The sequence below is a fragment of the Pan paniscus genome, chromosome 19 (genome assembly GCF_029289425.2).
Source record: "Pan paniscus chromosome 19, NHGRI_mPanPan1-v2.0_pri, whole genome shotgun sequence".
NCBI classification, from domain to species: domain Eukaryota; kingdom Metazoa; phylum Chordata; class Mammalia; order Primates; family Hominidae; genus Pan; species Pan paniscus.
The window spans coordinates 84127946-84141693 of NC_073268.2; the positions used below are offsets into that span (position 1 = coordinate 84127946).

The 13748-nt window shown below is 42.4% G+C and overlaps 1 long non-coding RNA gene across 1 annotated transcript in view; it reads left to right on the forward strand.

Annotated features, from left to right (window-relative positions):
* Positions 1-197: 197 nt before the first annotated feature.
* The window catches only part of LOC134729528 (uncharacterized), a 31068-nt gene continuing 17517 nt past the window's right edge, over positions 198-13748 (forward strand). The window contains exons 1-2 of the long non-coding RNA XR_010110708.1: positions 198-2093; positions 3075-3190. This is a non-coding gene — a long non-coding RNA (uncharacterized LOC134729528). The remainder of the gene's footprint in view (positions 2094-3074; positions 3191-13748) is intronic.

Consider the following 13748-nt stretch of genomic DNA (forward strand, 5'->3'; position numbering starts at 1 on the left):
AGCACTCTGTATCTAGCTCAAGGTTTGTAAACACACCAACCAGCACCCTGTGTTTAGCTCAGGATTTGTGAAAGCACCAATCGACACTCTGTACCTAGCTCAGGATTTGTGAATGCACCAATCGACACTCTGTATCTAGCTGCTCTGGTGGGGCCTTGGGGAACCTTTGTGTCCATACTCTGTATCTAACTAATCTGATGGTGACATGGAGAACCTTTGTATCTAGCTCAGGGATTGTAAACACACCAATCAGCGCCCTGTCCAAACAGACCACTTGGCTCTACCAATCAGCAGGATGAGGGTGGGGCCAGATAAGAGAATAAAAGCAGGCTGCCAGAGCCTGTAGTGGTCACCCGTTCGGGTCTCCTTCCACATTGTGAAAGCTTTCAGTCTTTTGCTGTTTAGGTCCACACTGTTTCTATGAGCTGTAACACTCACCATGAAAGTCTCAAGCTTCTATCCTAAAGGCAGTGAGACAACAAGCTCACCGGGAGGAATGAACAGCGCCGGACACGCCGCCTTAAGAGCTATAACACTCACCAGGAAGCTCTGCAGCTTCACTCCTGAGCTAGCGAAACCAAGAACCCACCTGAAGGAAAAAACTCTGAACACATCTTAACGTCAAGAAGGAACGAACACCTGACGCGCCACCTTAAGAGCTGTAACACTCACCACCAGGGTCTGTGGCTTTATTCTTGAAGTCAGTGAGACCAAGAGCCCACCAGTTCCGGACACAATAGGGCTGAGTGCGGTGGCTCAAGTCTGTCATCCCAGCACTTCGGGAGGCCAAGGCAGGCAGATCACTTGAGGTCAGAAGTTCGTGACCAGACTGGGCAACATAGAGAAACCTAAATGTCCCTCCTAAACGTGTCTTTACTAAAAATAAAAGAATTAGTGGGGTGTAGTGGTGCACACTGTGGTCTCAGCTACTGCAGAGGCTCAGGTGGGAGGATCACCTGGGCCTGGGAAGTTGGGACTGCAGTGAGTCTGGGCGACAAAGGGAGACCCTGTCTAAAAAAAAAAAAAAAAAAATTTTAGCAGTACAGTTACAAGGTCAAAGGATATGGTACGTTTTTAGAAAGTTTTTATTATCTTTCTGCTCCTGAGATAAATACAGTAGTGTACGAACAACTCTTCATACGTTACTCTCCAAGGTTTATCTTGTTAATCCTTTAAGACGTATCATCTCCCTATCCTTGGCTGCACCTGAAAAGAGCGGGACTCTGCAGGTAACCCGATCTTCTCCACCAGGTGAGTCCCGGATAGAGGCGTCAACTACAGGACCAGGAACAGCACTCCTGGGGCTTTGCTGGAACCATCGGCGTGGGAATGCTGTCTCTTCCCTCGCCCGAAATACGCCAAGTTCCCGGCGGGTAGCAGACTCGGTTCTAATTTTCCTCGCCCCAGCCTGTTGGAGCGCCCTGCACGCTGTGGGCGTCTAATAAATGCAGTCGGCCCTGCTTGGCCTAAAACTCTCCCTTGAGTGGACCGGACACTAAACCCCTCCAGGTGTCACAGCTGCCGCTCCCGCCGCCACTTTGCTCCTTGCCTGCTCCCTCCCCGCGTTCCGCCTGGGACCGTCGGCGGCAGCTCACACCTTCCCTCAGTGCCGGTGCCCGCTCCGGGCATCCAGCGCGCGCCTGCCGGCCCCGCCCCGCTGACCCCACCGGCCCCGCCTCCCATCTCCCCCTCGCCCCCCGGAGCCGACAAATGGCCGCGGCGGCCCCAGGTCCGGCGTCACTCAGACAAGAGGGCGGGTAGAGGAGGAAGCGGCCAAGTCCACAGTCCTGCTCTGGTGCCGCCGATCACCGCTCACCTCAGCTGACCAGCCCTGTCCTCTACTGGGCCTCGCCTAGAGGAGGGAAAGGCCGCGGCGTCCGCTTCCTCCGCGGCTCATGGCGACGACGCTTGGCACATCCGGGACCCTCAGGCCGCTGCGGTCGCGTCGCCGGCTGCTCGGGCCCCAGCCCCGGCCGCTGTGGTGACTCCGCCGCGCCTCGCCGTCGCCCCCGTCCCGCCCGCCGCCCCAGCCGCCAGGAACATGTCTAACCTCGGAGGCCGTAGGAACGGGCCTGTCGAAGTGCGCCTGACAGGTGAGGGGGGCGCGGCGGGCCGGGCTGGGCAGCCGCGAGGTGGGCGAGCTGGCGGGGGTGCCTGTGGCCTTGGGAAGGGCCAGGGTCGCGAGTAGTGGTGAGTTGGGGGTCAGAGGTGTGGGAAGGCCTAGTTCAGAGAGAGCAATTGGGAAACCACGTGTTCCGATTTGGACATTGTTTAAAAAGCCGAGGATGACTCGGGGCGGGGGGCTGGTGTTTTGTGGAGGGGAGAATACACCGGTTCGCATCGCAGGCGGGTTTCAGGTCGGAAAGTCTTGGTCAAGGAGCCCGACGCTGCCTCCTGGGGCTCGGGGGAGCAGCCCCTGGGCTACAGCCCAGGTGAGATCGTGAAGGGAATGAAGAGCTCCCGTGGCGAGGATTATTGAATCCGGTTGCTGACTGCGCGCAGTAAACACTCCTTAAAGATGGAGCGCTTAACGGGAGGGTGTGCGTGTGTGTTCCTGGGTTGTTACCTTGCACACACCCACTTATGCCCGCGTGAAAAACCTTTACTCCCCGCCGCCGGCCACCGCTGCCGGGGCCACACACCTTAAACTCACGTCTCTCTGAGGAGGGGAGACAGGTTGACTTCCGGTGTGCCTGTCTGATCCGACCGCTCGGGCTCATTGTACACTGTGTTTTGGAAGTGTCTGATTGTAGGGTGGCATGTTTGGGGTTGTTCCTTATAGGCCGCAGAACTTGTGTCTCACTTCTAGCTCCAGACCTGCTTTAAAAACACAATTTTTTTTTTGGTGGGGGGGCGGAGAGGGTACAATTCTAAGTATGTCCTCATACAAATTTTCGAACAAACTTTGTTACTCTCCCCACCCTCCCCCTTCCTTTTTCGAAATGGAAAAGAGTGTCCGGAGGGGTTGCTAGATAGAAGACTACACTTACAAAGTGTTTATGATTCCAGGTGCATGAAATCTTTAACATTACAGGTACGTTTTGCTTACAGTGCCATTTTTGGTATTCTTACAGGGACATGCCACCCCCGTTTTAGGAGAACTTGTATTTGGTTTGAGAAGGAATTAGAATCATGGCGTTATCCTACCTTCACCATTTATCCCTGATAAATTGTCCACGTTTATATTCGGGTGAGTGGTGAGAAAGATAATTTTCCGTAGAGGATTTTTGTGTGCGTGCACATGTACTAATAAACTGTAATTATATTTGCCCACACTAGACTTTGAGATTTATTTGGACTAATTTTGCAGTTGAATGCTTGTGTGTCACATCCCAGTCCACTGGCTAAACTTGCTGGATGAAAACTTGCAGTGAATTTGGTATTTGAGAATTTAGCTTGAATGTATGTTGGCTGCAATTTAGATAATGTATTACCTTCATGACAGTTTTCCTTTCCCTAGGGAAAATTGCCAGGAATCATTAACTGAGTGGTTCTTAATGGAAAACCTGGATTGGAGGATACTTATATTCCTCCCCCACCCCCCCATTCAGTGTCCTTATATTGGGAGGAGTCAGTGGAAACCTTTGTAGGGGATCTTTGTTGCTTTGGAGTTTATCTGTTGCTGTTACTATCTGGAGTCAGTGATTGTGGAAAGAACATGTGATCCCAGGTGTGCAGAAAGCATCAGAAATAGGCTGTTTCCATTTACTTTCCTCTGGGCTATATAGAGAAAATGAGGAAAAAGTAGGGATTTTGATTTTCTGCAGATAAAATGAGTTGAGGTTTTAAGTATGACTCAATAGATCTTAAAGTGTTTATCTGCAGTTTCTGTACTGCCTAAGATACATTATAAAAATCTGTATGTAAAGTTTGTTAAGAGGAAAGATTATGCTTATCTTTTAGGGGAAGAGGGAATATTGAGCTACATTTATAGAGTGATTTTGTTTCAGGTTTTTCTGAGGAATTTTAAATACCCTGTGTCCTCTTAATAGTAAAAACAGTTTGAGGTACTCTGAGTTTCTTACAACTATTTGTCTCTGAATAGTTTTCTCTTAAAATTTGACAAATATTAAAAACATTGTCCTTCCTTCTTTGGTTACAGTGGAGTCTCTTCTGTTTTGCCAGGAAAGTTAACGTATTTTTTTTTCATTTTTGTTCATCATTTACAAATTAGATGGTATAGATTTTAGCAAATAGATCTCAAGAACTGGATTCAATTAGCAGCTTTTAAGGACATAAACATTAAAGGGTTAGATGGAAAAGATTGTTTTGACTGACTGGATAAATGACAGGGCTGTGTTTGATGTGTGTCCAGGAATTGGTCTGGAGCTGGTGCCCAACTTCTCAGTCCATCTTGAGAAGCCAAATAAAATACTTAACCTAGGCCTCATTTTGTTCAAAAAAAAAAAAAAAAAAAGTTGATTCTTTGTGAAGACCTTAAGAAATGTTTGGCATACCTTTAGACTAAGTGACAGTTCATTTAGATCTGGGTTCCCTAATAGAGGAAAAAAATCACTTAAAAAAAGACAGATCCCACAGCGAATTTATATTTGGTTTACAATACACTTGGGCTATAAGATGTTTTAAAATTATTGTTCTTTGCTTTAAGTTAATAACATATTAGTATTTTAAATTTATAGAGTACCTTTGATTTCAAGATGCTGTATAAACTTCAGTTACTTGGTAATAACCTTATTGTGGAATTGCCCCTTTACTGAAAGGTATCAACATTTCTTGCATGGTGACACACACACACACACACACACACACACTCTCTCACACACTCATACACACTCTCTCTTTCTGAAGAAAAGGAAACATTTAAACCATGAGATCTCTGCCCACAATTGATATTAGACGTTTCCACATACTATTCTTAAAACCACTATCAGTGAACTGTTTGGTGTTTGTCAACGCTAACAAGGTGGGGCTAATTTAACAATTTAATCCCAAATTTTAGATTCCTCAGGCAATTGGGGGTTAGAATCCGATTTCATCCATCAAGCTACTTCTGTTCTTTATGACACATTAACATATGATCATTAAAATGGGCTGTGTGGTAACACTATTAACTTCAACTAATATTTCTATAACAAATTGATGACAAAATGTATAATTTCTATATCATTATGTTTATATGACTGTCTTATACAGGCTTTTCTTCCAATGGGTTGGATAGAAAAATATTCTTTTTTTTTTTTTTTTTTTTTTTTTTGAGTTGGAGTCTTGCTCTGTCGCTCAGGCTGGAGTGCAGTGGTGCAATCTCGGCTCACTGCAAGTTCCGCCTCCCAGGTTCACGCCATTCTCCTGCCTCAGCCTCCCGAGTAGCTGGTACTACAGGCGCCCGCCACCACGCCCGGCTAACTTTGTTTTTGTATTTTAAGTAGAGACGGGGTTTCACCGTGTTAGCCAGGATGGTCTCGATCTCCTGACCTCATGATCCGCCCACCTTGGCCTCCCAAAGTGCTGGGATTACAGGCATGAGCCACGGTGCCCGGCCTAGAAAAATATTCTTTACAGTGAAAACTTTGGGATAATTTTTTAGACCATTATTGTTTCTGAAAACCAAAGGCTGGAAAAAGCAGCTTAGTGTAATTTCTAATATTTTAAATTCTTAGGTATGGAGAAGTAGAATAAGATTACTCCTCCAGAACATTTATTTCAGACTTTTTAATACATTTAATGTTTTTGTATGCTGTTTCTCATGTTATTAATTTCAAAGCCCTTGGCAATAAGGAGGTTAAACTTGTCTATAATGTAAGGAAATTTAACTTTAAAAATTTTCCTTTAGATATGCTAGCATCTTAATCTTTTATGTATGTAATCTACACTACATATTTTATCGAGTCAAGGCTTTAAAAATGATAGCTTCATTCTGTTTGACAGGTTTTTAAGTATGCCTATACACCATAATGATTTTATTTATTTTTTAAGATGGAATTTTGCTCTTGGCTGAAGTGTAATGGCCCAATCTCGGCCCACTGCAACCTCCGCCTCCCAGGTTCAAGCGATTCTCCTGCCTCAGCCTCCCGAGTAGCTGGGATTACAGGCACCCGCCACCAGGCCTGGCTAATTTTTTTTGTATTTTTAGTAGAGATGGGGTTTCCCCATGTTGGCCAGGCTGGTCTTGAACTCCTGACCTCAGGTGATCTGCCTGCCTTGGCCTCTCAAAGTGCTGGGATTACAGGCGTGAGCCACTGCACCGAGCCCATAATGACTTTTACATACTACAGGTGTTAGTGATTTGAATGTCCCCAGTTCATTTTATTTTTCTTGGTTTCTGAGGAGGAAGACAATGTAGCTGAGCTCTTTCCTTTTCTCTTAAATCCTGTCTACTAGTCTAACCCTCTTCAGGCAGGCAGTAGAACATGTCAAGGTCCTTGATGTAGTTTGGTATTCATAGTAAAGTCTGTGTATTTTAGTCATCACTTTTACTTTTTTCTTGTTGGTTGAGCTGTTACTATCACAGCATACTAACATCTCATTTAGCATAACTCAGTTTTCAAGATAAATGAAGGGTCATACTTAGGCATACAAGATTTTATTTTAGCCTTTTTTATTTTTTTGGCAGAGTCTCATTCTATTGCCCATGCTGGAGTGCAGTGGCAACAGCGTGCAGTGAGTGATCCCGGCTCTCTGCAGCTTTGACCTCCTGGCTCAAGGGCTTTTCCCACCTTGGCTTCCCAAGTAGCTGGGACTACAGGTACGCGCCACTGTGATTGGCTAATTTTTTTTACTTTTTTTTTTTCCCCTCCAGTAGATATGGGGTTTCTCCAGGTTGCTCAGGCTGGTCTTGAACTTCTCCACTTAGGAGATCCTCCTGCCTCCGCCTTCCAAAGTGCTGGGATTACAGGTGTGAGCCACCATGCCTGGCCTATTTTAGTCTTTCTTGGTGAGAGTCTTAAAGATGTAATATGTCCTCCTCTTTTCAAATAGATCATACTTAGAACTTAATGTTTTACTTATGATTCAATATAATTATGAATATAAATTATTGTTTTGTTGCATATGCAATGTGAGGATCTCATTAGGGCCTGTAGAGAGAAGTATTTCACCCTGGCTAAATGGTGATAGGTCATTTAACTTGTTCTTACTAGTTTTTCTCTTTGCCTTCATTTTTGTTTACTGATACTTTCTTTGTCTAAGAATGCTGAACCCTTGAAATACGCCGTTGTAATCAGCATTGTTACGTGTTTCTGTATGATTGACATGTATTGAAAGTTTAAGTGCCAGATGCTATGTTAAGTTCGTATCTATTATCACTTTTAATTTTCATAGTAGCTCTAAGTGATAGGAGAAACTGAAAGTTGGAGAAGTACATGTCACAACCAAAGTTGTCTAGAAAGCTTATTACAAGTTTATTAGAATTTGTGTGGAAAAATAAAATTGACATATTCTGTTCACTTGGAATTGCACTCGCCCCTAGCAATACTTGCCCATCTTTTAAGGCTCAAGTCAAGGATTACTGTTAGCCCTAGAACTTTCCCTGACCTGAGTTGAACTGTTCTCTGTGACTCTAAGAAACTCTTCTTTTAGTATCAGACCTAACCCACTGATAGGCATCTATTGTTCCTATGCTTTAAGTTCCATGAAGTCAGGATCCTTGTGTGAGCATGGATTAAGACCTTTTTGGCATTTTATTTAATGAATGCTGGAGAGCTATAAATAGTTCCAAATAGTTCTGCGTGTGTTCTTTATGGCTAATGCACTGGGGATGAGTGGCAAGAGGTGAGGCTCTTGGACAGGGACCAACCTAGTTTAGGACCTTATTATAGTGTGCCAAGAGGTTCATTTTTTTTAAGGTGGTGGGAGCCATTGCAGGATTTTAAGCATTGATATATTTGTTGTTTAGACACAATCTGGGAGCAATATGGAGGATGGACTGGAATGGGAGCTGTGAAGACTGGTTTTAGGATAACTGGTTAAGAAGATTCAACAGCAGCCATCGTTCAGATTTTTTTTCTTGTTTGAACATTTATTTCCAAATTTTTTATTACAAATAATTGCTGTAAACATCTTGGTGTAGGTAACTTTGAGTTTTTTAAAAGGATTTTTGTTTTTTTAGGATGCTTCCATAAAAATAGTGTTACTGAGTTCAAGTGTGTGGATATTTTTAAGGTTTTGTGATTAATTTTTCCTTTAGGCTCTTTCTTAAAAGAGTTGGGACTGTTTAGAGCAGCAGTAAATAAAGATGTCCCTTTTTACTATTCTGTTATAAGCATTAGCTAATTGCATTTTAAATATTTTGCTAATTTCATGGTATGTGCCATTTAAACATTCGTGAAGCAGAATATTTTCCTGTCTGTTTACTAATCATACTTATTTTCATTGATTTGTTTGGCCTTGTCCTAGTTATGTTAAAGCCTTAGTGTTTTTCTTATTGATCTACCTGATACTTACAAATATATTAATCTGTTGTCATATTTGCTACAAACATTTCCATGGTGAATTATTTGTCTTTTAATATTGGTCATTGTTTGGACATGTAGAAATGTGTTATCTTAGGAGTCAAAATCTGTCCAACTTTTGTTTTGTTTTTCTTGTTCTATACTTGGAAAACCTTTTACTTCAAGGAGTTTGATGAATAAGTACGTTATATTTAGTGTTTTTAAAAAATGCTTTAATAAACTATTCCCCCTTCAATTCCTATTTAGCCGTCTCATCATTATTTATTAACCAGTTCTTCCTTTCCACAGTGATGTAGTATCTTTTCAGTTAATTATAATAGAGTCAGATATATCTCTTGTTCAGTGCCATACTGTTTTCATTATTGTAGCTTTATAATTTAGTTTAATATTCTCACTAGGCCAGTTTTTTTAAGAGATGGAGTCTCGCTCTGCCACCCAGGGAGTACAGTGGCGTGATCTTGGCTCACTGCAGCCTCTAACCCCTGGGTTCAAGTGATTCTCCTGCCTCAACCTCCCTAGTAGCTGGAATTACAGGTGCATGCCATGACTCCCAGCTAATTTTTTTGGGGTGGAGATGGGGTTATATTGGTCAGGTTGGTCTCGAACTCCTGACCTCAAGTGATCTGCCTGCGTTGGCCTCCCAATTTTTTTTTTTTTTTTTTTTTTTTTTTTGCTATTCTTATTTTTTGTTTCCACATAAATATTAAACTTGTTAAATTTAATAAGAAATTTCACTGGGGCCGGGCGTGGTGGCTCACGCCTGTAATCCCAGGACTTTGGGGAGGCTGAGGAGGGTGGATCTTCTGAGGTCAGGAGTTTGAGGCCAGCCTGGCCGACATGGTGAAACCCTGTTTCTACTAAAAATACAAAAATTAGTTGGGCGTGGTGGCACACTGGGGAGGCTGCGTCACGAGAATCACTTGAACTCAGGAGGCAGAGGTTGTAGTGAGCCGAGATCATGCCACTGCACTCAGCCTCAGCCTGGGTGACAGAGTGAAACTGTGTCTCAAAAAAAAAAAAAAAAAAAAAGACATTTAATTGGGATTATTATTAGAATTTCCTTACTTTGGGAAAAAGAGGCATCTAAGTTTATTTTCTTACCCAGGAGCATGCTAAGTTTTTACGTTTATTTAAGCTTTGGCTCATATTGCTCAGGATAGCTTTATAATTTTCTTCCTATGTTTGAATTTAATTTCAGATAATTTACATTTGTGTGATTTACATTGTGTTTTCTAATCCTAGTTATTGCTTGTATTTAGGAATGCAGTTATATGTATTTTTGCTTGATTAGAACAATTTTGGCTGGGCGTGGTGGCTCATGCCTGTTATCCCAGCACTTTGGGAGGCCAAGGTGGGAGGATCACTTGAGCCCAGGAGTTCGAGACCAGCCTGGGCAACATAGTGAGACCTCATCTATATATATATTTATTTATTTATTATTTTCTTTTGAGACTGAGTTTCGCTCTTGTCGCCCAGGCTGGAGTGCAATGGCGCCATCTTGGCTCACTGCAACCTCTGCCTCCTGGGTTCAAGCGATTCTCCGGCCTCAGCCTCCCGAGTAGCTGGGATTACAGGCATGCTAATTTTGTATTTTTAGTAGAGACGGGGTTTCTCCATGTTGGTCAGGCTGGTCTCGAACTCCTGACCTTAGGTGATCTGCCTGCCTTGGCCTCCCAAAGTGCTGGGATTACAGGCATGAACCACCGTGCCCGGCTGATGCTAGTTTTCTAGGTATCAGTGTTTGGTACTTGTTACAGTTGAATGTTAACACTTAAAATTTTTCTTTTCTCTTGGATTCCTCCCCAACATATAAGTAGTTGAACAAAGTGAGAAATTTTGTTTATTTTATTAAAATTTTTAAAAATACGAGCAGTCTCCTGAACAAGAATAGTTTCAGACAGACTCTCTGTTTTAGATTAGCTTCTGATGGCATTGGCTACCTTTTTTAAAAACCACCTTTGATATTGTATTAAAAAGTATCAAAACCTAATCTTAAGTTTGATTGGCAGTTTGGTTTGGTTTTATACAAAAATTGATAGCAGACATAAAGTTTAAATTATTTATTTATTTTGAGACAGTTTTGCTCTTGTTGCTCAGGCTGGAGTGCAGTGGCGCCATCTCTGCTCACCACAACCTCCGCCTCCCGGGTTCAAGTGATTCTCCGGCCTCAGCCTCCCGAGTAGCTGGGATTACAGGCATGTGCCACCATGCCAGTCTAATTTTTTTTGTATTTTTCGTAGAGACGTGGTTTTTCCATGTTGACCAGGCTGGTCTCGAACTTCCAACCTCAGGTGATCCGCCTGCCTTGGCCTCCCAAAGTGCTGGGATTACAGGTGTGAGCCACCGCGCCTGGCCAAAATTTTAAATTTTTAAATAAACCGTGATGATTCATTTTTAGGGAGGAATTACCACATAGATGATTGCAATCATGCAATGCTCTTCCCATTTCTTCCCAAAAAGTTTCCTCTTACCTCTTCATAGCAGGTTGTCTTCTTTAATACCCAGAACTTGTCAACTACTGATCTGTTTTCTGTCACTATAATTTTGCCTTTTCTAGGATTTTGTGTAAATGGAATCATACCGTCTGCAGTCTTTTGGGTGAGGCTTCTTTTAATATAATGCTTTTGAGATTCATCCATGCTGGGTATCAGTACTTTGTTCCTTTTCATTCCTGAGGAATATTGCATTGTACATCAATTTGTTTATCTGTTTGTAAATATCCACAGACATTTGTTGTTTCCGGTTTTTGGCCATTACGAATAAACATTTGAGTACATGGCTCTTTGTGAACATGTTTTTCTTGCCCTTGGGTAAATGAGTGGGATTGTTGCACCATACAAAAAGTATGCATTTTAACTTTTTAAAAATCTGCTGGGCAGATTGCTTGAGCCCAGGAGTTTGAGACCAGCCTGGGCAACATGGCAAAGCTCCGTCTCTACAAAAAATACAAAAATCGGTCAGGTGTGGTGGCCTATGCCTGTAGTACCAGCTACCCAAGAAGCTGATGGAGGATTGATTGGGCCTGGGAAGTTAAGGCTGCAGTGAGCTGTGCTCACACCGCTGCATTCTAGCATGGGTGACCCTGTCTCAAAAAAAAAAAATAATAATAATTTTTTTTTCAAAGTTGTACCATTTTGCATTTCTACCAGCATTGTATGAGTTTCAGTAGTTCCTCATCCTAGTCAGCACTTGATATTGTCTTTGATTTTAGCCATTCTTAATTGGTAGGTATAGATATTTCTTTATACTTTAATTTTTACTTCATTAATAACCTACAGTTTTAAGCATATTTTAATGCACTTATTTATTGTCCATATAATCTTTGGTGAATATCTAAGTCTTTTGTTCATGTTTTAAAATTGGATTGTTTTCTTATTAAGTTTGAGAATTCTTTATGTATTCTGGATATAAGCCTTTTATGAGATAAATACTTTGCAAATATTTCCTCCTGGAGTGTAGCTCCCACCCGGCCCCCAAAAGATGTCCCAAAGAGAAGAAGTTTTGAATGCTGATGAAACCTGTTTATCAATTTTTTTTCTTTTGTGGTTCATGTTTTTTGAGTCTTAACTCTTTTTTTTTTTTTTTTTTGTGAGATGGAGTCTCATTCTTGTCACCCAGGCAGGAGTGCAGTGGCGCCATCTTGGCTCACTACAACGTCCGCCTCCCAGGTTCAAGCGATTCTCGTTACTCAGCCTCCCAAGTAGCTGGGATTACAGGCGCCCGCGACCACGCCCGGCTGATTTTTTTTTTTTATTTTCAGTAGAGATGGGGTTTCCCCATGTTGGCCAGGCTGGTCTCGAACTCCCTACCTCAGGTGATCCACCTGCCTCAGCCTCCCAAAGTGCTGGGATTACAGGTGTGAGCCACCGTGCCCGGCCCTAACTCTTTTTCTAACCCAGAGTTCTAAAGATTCTCTCTGTGTTTTCTTCAGCATTATTTATAATTTTAACTCATACATTTAAACTTATTTTCAAGTTAATTTTTTAATATGCTGTGAGAAGTAAGAGTCATGGTTTTTTTTTCATATGGATATTCCATTTTTGTAGCACTATTTGTTGAAAATACTTTTGTTTCCTCCATTGAATTGTCGTGGCACCTTGGTAGAAAATCAGTTGACAAGCCAGGTGTGGTGGCTCATGCCTGTTCTTTGGGATGCCAAGGCAGGCAGATCACTTGAGGTCAGGAGTTCGAGACCAGCCTGGCCAACATGGCGAAACCCCGTCTCTACTAAAAATACAAAAGTTAGCTGGGCATGCTGGCGGGCGCCTGTAATCCCAGCTACTCGGGAGGCTGAGGCAAGAGAATCCCTTGAATCCAGGAGGCGGAAGTTGCAGTGAGCCCAGATGGTGCCACTGCACTCCAGCCTGGGTGACAGAATGAGACTCTGTCTCAAAACAAACAAAAAAATGAGTTGACAATATATATATAATTCTATTTCTGGACTGTCTTCTGTTTTCTTTATCTATGATTCTACCCCTTTAAGTTTATTCTTTTTAACACCGTGCTGTCTTGATTACTATAGCTTTAAAATAAAGCAGCTTTCAAACAAATTGAGTCTTTGATTTAGGATCTTGTAATGCTTTGGAGCCATTGTTTAATTTGTTCAGCCAATAAGTATCATTTTTGATCTGTGACAGATATTATTTTTATTATGTGGTACCATGAATGGAGATATAAGAAATCAGAAAAAGCCTAGATGGGGTCCTGTAGTTTTCCTTTCAGAATTTCTATTATGAACCTTACATTTTTAAATTAATTAATCTTTTTCATCTCTTACTGATGTGATGAAAGAGGATTATGACAACCAGGACTTAACAAAGTTTGCTTGTTTACCAGCTGTCAGTCCCCTCAAATCATTTTTGGAAAAAGGTGGGATATAAAGAATAAACATATCTAAAATGTGACCATAGAAAAGAAAGGAGGTGATTGGTGTGTTAAGTATGGGTTGGATTATGAGTATTTATCGTTTTTGCTTGTATTATTTTTGTGACAGGGTCTCTGTCACCCAGGCTGCAGTGCAGTGGCACAATCAGAGCTCACTGTGATCTTGAACTGGGCTCAAGTGATCCTCCCACCTCAGCCTTCTGAATAGCTGGGTCTACAAACATGCACTACCATGCTCAGCTAATTTTTTAATTTTTTAAATTTTTCGTAGAGATGGGGCCTCACTGTGTTGCCCAGGCTGGTCTCGAACTCCTGGCCTCAAGTGATCCCCTGCCTTGGCCTTCTATAGTGCTGGGATTATAGGCCTGAGCCATTGCTGTGCCTGGCCTGCTTTTGCTTGCCTTATTTTATGTGTATATTTTTTCTAAAAGGCAAAAGAAAGGAAGAAACTTAATT